Source organism: Myotis myotis, unplaced genomic scaffold, assembly GCF_014108235.1.
Source record: "Myotis myotis isolate mMyoMyo1 unplaced genomic scaffold, mMyoMyo1.p scaffold_m19_p_14, whole genome shotgun sequence".
NCBI classification, from domain to species: domain Eukaryota; kingdom Metazoa; phylum Chordata; class Mammalia; order Chiroptera; family Vespertilionidae; genus Myotis; species Myotis myotis.
In genome coordinates, this window is record NW_023416318.1 from 2,649,079 (window position 1) to 2,656,257 (window position 7,179).

The 7,179-nt window shown below is 43.6% G+C and overlaps 1 long non-coding RNA gene across 2 annotated transcripts in view; it reads left to right on the plus strand.

Annotated features, from left to right (window-relative positions):
* Nucleotides 1–5,800, plus strand: part of LOC118668803 — a 29,339-nt gene extending 23,539 nt beyond the window's left edge. For both annotated transcript variants that reach the window (XR_004971761.1, XR_004971762.1), the window contains one exon: nucleotides 5,603–5,800. This is a non-coding gene — a long non-coding RNA (uncharacterized LOC118668803). The remainder of the gene's footprint in view (nucleotides 1–5,602) is intronic.
* Nucleotides 5,801–7,179: the final 1,379 nt, after the last annotated feature.

Genomic DNA, 7,179 nt, shown 5'->3' on the forward strand with positions numbered 1-7,179 from the left:
AGGAGCAGTTGGGAGCTTCAGTCACCCCAGCCTGAAAACAGCCCTCAGACCCTCACCCAGGCTGGCTAGACAGCCCAGTGGGGACCCCCACCCTGAAGGATGTGTGACCAGCTGCAAACAGCCATCATCCCCTCACCCAGGATGGCCAGGCACCCCAGTGGGGACCCCCACCCTGATCCAGGACACCCTTCAGGGCAAACCAGCCGGCACCCACCCGTGCACCAGGCCTCTACCCTATATAGTAAAAGGGTAATATGCCTCCCAGCACCAGGATCAGCGGAGCTGAGAGGCCTCCCAGCACCGGGATCAGTGTGACAGGGGGCAGCGCCCAAACCCCCTGATCGCCCTGAGGCTCTGTGTGTGACAGGGGGCGGGGCCACAACTTCCCTATCCACCCTGCTCTGTTCCTGACAGGGAAGGCGCCCCAACCCCCTGATCAGCCCTGCTCTGTGCCTGATAGGGGGGAGCTCCCCAACCCCCTGATCGCCCTGCGGCTCTGTGTGTGACAGGGTGCGGCGCCCCAACCCCCTGATTGGCCCTGCTCTGTGCATGACAGGGGGTCGCGCCGCAACCTCCCCATCGACCCTGCCTTGAGTGTGACAGGGGACGGTGCCCCAACTCCCCAATCGGCCGTACCCTGAGCATGACTGAGGGTGGCATCACAACCTCCCGATCACCCTGCTCTGTGCATGACAGGGGGCGGCGCCCCAACTCCCCAATCGTCCCTGCTCTGAGCCTGACCAGGGGCTGCACCTAGGGATTGGGCCTGCCCTCTGCCACCCGGGAGCAGGCCTAAGCCAGCAGGTCGTTATCTCCCGAGGGGTCCCAGACTGTGAGAGGGCACAGGCCAGGCTGAGAGACCCCCTCCCCCCCGAGTGCACAAATTTTTGTGCACCGGGCCTCTAGTGTCTATTATAATGGCTATTACTTTATAAAATAGAAAGTAAAATTGTTGGCCAGGTTGCAGAGAAATTGAAACACTTGTGCATTGCTTATGGGAATGTAAACTGGTGGAGCCACTGTGGAAAACAGTTGGCAGTTTCTCAAAAGGTTAAACATAGAATTACCATATGACACTCCTCTATCAGCAACTGACAGGTCTGACAGGCAGAAAATCAGTAAGGATATAGTTGAACTCAACAGCACCATCAATCAACTGGATCTAATTGACATCTACATAACATTTCATCCAACAAAAGCAAAGTGCACATTCTTTCCAGGTTCACACACCTGAGCCATAAAACACAACTTAACAAATTTTAAAAATAATAGCCATTATAATAGGTGCAAATTGGCATCTCATTGTCATTTTGATTTGATTTCCCTAATGGTTAGTGATGTTTTACATCTGGGATTTCCTTTTGAGGTGATGAAAATGTTCTAAAATTGTGGTAATGGTTACAAGTATCTGTAAATACACTAAAAACCATTGAATTTCCCTGGTCTGGTGACCCAGTTGGTTGGAATTTTATCCCCTGCACCAAAAGGTTGCGGGTTCCATTCCTGATGAGAACACATACCTAGGTTGCACGTTTGATCCCCAGTAGGGGCATGTATGAAAGACAACTGATTGATGTTTCCCTCTCACATTGATGTTTCTTTCTCTTTCTTTCTTCCCCTCTCTCTGAAAATCAATAAACATATGCCCTTGGATGAAGACTTAAAAAAACCAAAAACTAAAAACATTGAACTGTCTGTTTTAAGTGGTATGAGAATTATATCTCAATGAAGCTGTTAAACAATGGAAAAAAGAGACAAGGAAAAAAAAAGAAAGCTTAGTATTTCTCTGTGCATGATGACACAAACATGCAATGATATGGATGTACTGCCACATCTAACTCTGAAGAGGAAAACTGCTGCCATGCATGACTGAAACATCTCAGGGGGTAGGAAGGGACTACTTATTGGCCAAATCTTGAGAAGCCTGGGAGTGACTCTTTTGCTGGGAAAAATATTCATAGGTTTGTGGAGAACAAATGAAAGAGAGATGGAAAATGCTAGCTAAAAAAACGAGTTTCCTTCTTAACGAAGCAGGAGAAATTTTGGTGAGCTAAAACCATAAACTCTTAGAAGAAAACATAGGGGTATATCTTTGCTACTTTGAATTTGGCAATGGATTCTTATATATCAACAGCAAACACACCCACAAAATATATAAGTTGGACTTCATCACATTCAAAAAGGTTTGTGCTTTAAAGGACATTATCAAGAATATGAAAAGAAAACATACAGAATGGGAGGAAATATTTGCAAATCACATAGCTGATAAGGAGCTAAGATCTAGAATATATTCAAGAACATTTACAACAAAAGGACAAAATGACCACCTGGTTAAATCTTCATCTTCCTGTGAATTCTAGATAATCAGCCCTTCTTCTATGCAAAAGGGAGCAGAGTTTGGAGAAGTTGGGTCACACAGGAGATGAGAATCTGCTGTTCCCAATCCTCAGTCTCCTCAGCCCCTTACTCAGGTAGGGGCTGGGGAAAGCATTGAAATGCTGGCCATAATGAAGGTACAGGGTTTCCTCGCCAGGGTGTCAAGTCCAGGAAGGGAATGTTTGCTAAACTCTTAGGTAAGTTACTTTCCTTCATTGGACCTTAGAAGTGAGGAGAATAGGTTCAGGACTTCTGCAGCCCTTTCCTGCTAAACACCACTGGCTCTCAGAGATTTTGCCTCTATTACCAAGCCAGATTTTTGGGGGTTGTGTGGGCAGCTGGCCCCCAAGGACAGAGATTTTGAGGTTTTGAGTGGTTCCAGGGTGGTTGGGTGCCAGAAGCCAATTCTAGCATGTCATAATTTCAATAGTTTCATCAAAAGGTTGATGGAACTTGGGGACTCAACAAGGGCTGAGTCACATATGTTGTCACCTGTTGGGAATGGCTGATGGCATTTCCCCAAACCTGAAAAGGGATGATTGCTTGCTGGCAGACAGCTCAGGGCATCTTAATCTACATGTTATTGCCTCCTACTGGCCAAACACCTGAACAGCCATAGGCTAATTCCCCCATTCTGACAATGCCTCTGTATACTAAACCCTGACCCTTTGATGTATATATCTCTGCCTCGCCTCAGGACAATTTGTGTTAATAAAAAGCATGGGGTCCTGAGACAAGGAGATTTTAGTTCCTTTTAGCTAAGCTCCTCTGACCCCCAAATGCCTTTCAAAATAATACTTCATCTCTGAACTCTCTCTTTATGAGGTTACACACGGCCCCTTCTCCAGATTGCTGAACCCTTCTTGATGCCGGAACAAGAACCCCGGAAGTTGGGTTAATATCATGCTCCTCTTCCCTCTCCCATGAAAGAGGAAACCTTCTTCTAGGGAACCCCAAACCCCACCTATTACTGTATCCCAATGGAGGCAGGGCTTGCTAGGGATGCTGTGGCACCTGGAGCCTTCCTGAGCCTGGGCCACCCAAGTGTCTCTGCTTAGAACCCACTGGCCCTGGAGGACTCAGATCCGTGAAGAGATGAGGTGGGCTGTGTCTACTCCCTTCCCCCAGTCCCAGAACCCAGAGATGTGGCCTCACTTGACCAAGCCCAGAGGGGGAGTGTGGTGGGGAAGGGATAACATAGAAGCACACAAATGTTAGCTATTATTGCTATTATGTTATGACTATTGTATGAATAATTAAATCAGACCTTAAAATAGAAAAGGAAAGCTTAATATTTTTCTGTGCATGATGGCACAAAAGCGCAATGAAAAGAAAACCCGCTGCTGTGAACAACTGGAGTCTCCAAGGGAAAGAAGATCTGTGACAAGAGTCAACCTGGATGGTCTACATTCCTGCTAGTCAAGGCTGGTCCACAGGACACAGCAGCAGCAGCGCCTGGGAGAGTGTGAGAAATGCAGACTCTCAGGTCCCCACTCAGATCTACTGAGTCAGGATTGTCTTTCAACAAGATCCCCCTTGCACGTTCAAGAGAACACCGGGGAACGCACAGCTAAATTAGCACATGCCACAGGAAGTCTATGAGAGGTGGGATGGAGGACCAGTCTAGGATCCCCTAAGAGGGAATAAAGGTTACATGACCCTGACAAAGGTTTCAGTCCCAAGGGTGGGAATGTTCTTGAGGATTCACATGGCTGGAAATCAGTGATTTGGTGGGAGGATTTTGCCAAGATCCTACTTAACAAGGTAACCTTGCTTCATGTTATTTGCACATATTTGGTTAACTCAGTGTATAGTGTTACCGACTTTCACTTCATACAGCTCCAGTGTTTTTGGAAAGTTAGTTTAAAAACTAACACGATAGCTTGAATTCTAACACGATTCTTAGTGATCCCCATGGACATTCAAGTTTGAGAAGCAGTGGGGGACATGCCACTCAGGTAGACAGAAATGATCTACAGAAATTCCTGGAGAAAAAGAATAACATACATACTATAATTATCTATGGTTTGGTAGGAATATTATTTTTTTAGTCAAATAAGAATATAAAACTGGAATACTATTTTAATGGAATAAGTTTATGCCAACATGGCTAATTAAAAAATGTTCTGTGATACCACATTGGCATCGCAAAGAAAAAAACAAAAACAATGTTTTTGCCCCCAAATCTTTTATTTTTATAGCCATAGGGAAAGTTGGGCTTTGAACCCTAAAAGTGAAGTTCTATGTCTCAGTTTTGTTTTCTGCCCTACCTTGTGCTTCTATTTCCTAACTTAAATGGAATACTAATGTTTCCTCTTATCATCATGACTATGGCAAGTATCAATGTAATAATTTTTGTGAACATGCTTTGGAAAATTAAATGTTGTGAATTATTTTTTATGTTTTTATTGACTTTAGGAAGAGGGATAGAGAGAAACATCAATGTGAGAGAGAAACATCAATCAGTTGCCTCCTGCACACACCCTGCGATCAAACCCAAAACTTGGGTATGTGCCTGACCAGGAATCAAACTGGTGACCTTGTGGTGCACGGTACCTACGCCCAACCTACTGAGCCACACTGGCCAGGGCATGTTGTGTGTTAGTTTAAAAGCCACCGATCATTTCCATTTCCTCTGTTCTAATGATGACTGCAAATCAATTGGCGTGCACGGTCTTCCCTTCTCCAAGAGCTCTCTCCTTGCAGACCTGCTTGTCTTCTGTGTTTTTTCATGGAGAAAGTAAGATACTGAAGCCAAAGTGTTCTTACAGGGTTAGCAGAAGCAGCGCGCTATTGTTTATCCCCACATCTCAAATCTTCTCATTGAGCTTTTCCATTCTGCCACATGGAATGGAAAATGTTTCCCGAACACTATTGTTTGCAGTTATAATCCTTTACATTTTCCTGGCTGCCAGACCCCCCGCGTCTTTGCGCCAATCTGGAGCACACACCGGGGACTATTTCATTTGTGGCGCCTTCTTGTTCATGCTTTTGGATGGTTGCCTTTTCGCAGCACACGCAGCTCATTCAGGCATTAACATTTCAGGAAACACACAGTGGCATTTTAAGTGAAGTAGAAATTAGCAAACTCGGCTGTTCTTAGTTACTCCTTTCTCCCAAATTCGAAAAGAAATCACTGTCAAATCACCCAAGTCGCATTGATCCTTTTGAAACTCCCCGAGTGATTGTCAGTATTCTGCCAACCTCTCTGTTTCTATCCCCTTAGGTAGAAATTATGCCCCTCTGGAACAACAGCGGGAGAAAACTGAAGCATGCTAGATTCAGAGAGAACAGTCCTCTGAGGCACGAAGAACTCCTTCCCCCAGCCCGTGGCTCCTACTTCTGCTCTGTGGCTCTTGTAATTATGTCCGTGTGAATCCATGTTGCACCGACACAAGTTCTTGATTATAGTTATCAGTCAATATATGTTGGTTGGTCAATTTATTGGTAAAGAATCCCTTCAACAAAGAAAGGGTGATAGGAATTTCCAAGGCTACAAAGAGACCCAGCAAGGGGCTGGATAGTATCTGTGGTTTTCTCCACACAATATGTTGAATGGGAACCAAATTTACATTTTGCTTTAGATCAAATGGGCAATAATGTACTATTGCTCATTAAAAATAAAGTGCTATATCACTAAAAAAACAACAACAACAAAACAAACAAACAAAAATAACACTAACCTATTTGGGAATGGTTAACAAATAAATAGTCTCACATGTTCACTACCACATTGGTAAGCACTTCTGACCGGAAGAGGAAATTGGGGTGCTCACTCTTTTGCCTGAAACAGTTCGAATGGAAATACAGTTGATCCTTGAACAACATGGGGTTGAACTGCAGGGGTCCACTTATGGGCAGATTTTTTTTTAAATAAATACGATAAATTTCTTTTCCTTATGATTTTCTTAATAATGTTGTCTTTCCCCTAGTTTACTTTATTTTAAGAATAGAGTGCATAATACGTATGGCATAAAAAGATGTGCTAATCGGCTTTGTGTTATCAGCAAGGCTTCCAGTGAACAGAAGGCCATTAATTCAGTGGACCCTCTACATTCGCCGATGCCCAACTTCAGACTGAAATTTTGACCCACAGTTGGCTGAATCCATGGATTCCAACCCATTGATACAAAGTACCAACTTTAGTTAAATTTTTGGGAAGTAAAAGTTACACATGCATTTTTGACTGCACAGGGGATCAGGGGGTTAGAAAACCCTAACCTCCATGTTGTTCTAGGGCCAATTGTATTTTCTGATTAAAATTAGTGATGGAAGGAGACCTGCCTTGGGGTGGTGAATGCACAACACAATATACAGGTGATATATTATAGAATGAGACACCTAAAACTTATATAATTTTATTGACCAATGCCACTCCAATAAATTCAATACAAATAAAACACAAAAAAATGATCATACAACTAAAATACTACTTAAAATAATAAAATAACAATAATAGAATGTCTAATAACCTGGTGTATTAGGGTTCTTCAGAGAAACAGAACTAAAACATTTTGTGTGTGTGTGTGTGTGTGTGATTTATTTTAAGGATTGTCTCACATGATTGTGGAGGCTTGGTAGGTCTGGAATTTACAGCATGAGTCAGCAGCATGACACTCAGTGAAGAGTTGCAGGCTGAGCCCAAAGGCCCACTGTTGGCAGAATTCCTTCTTACTCAGAGGAGATCAGTCTTTGTTTTATTAAGTTCTTTACTGACTATTGAGGTCCTTTCATATTATGGAGAGCAATCTGCTTTACTCAAAGTCCAACAATTTAAATGTTAATCTCCCTTAAAAAAAAAAA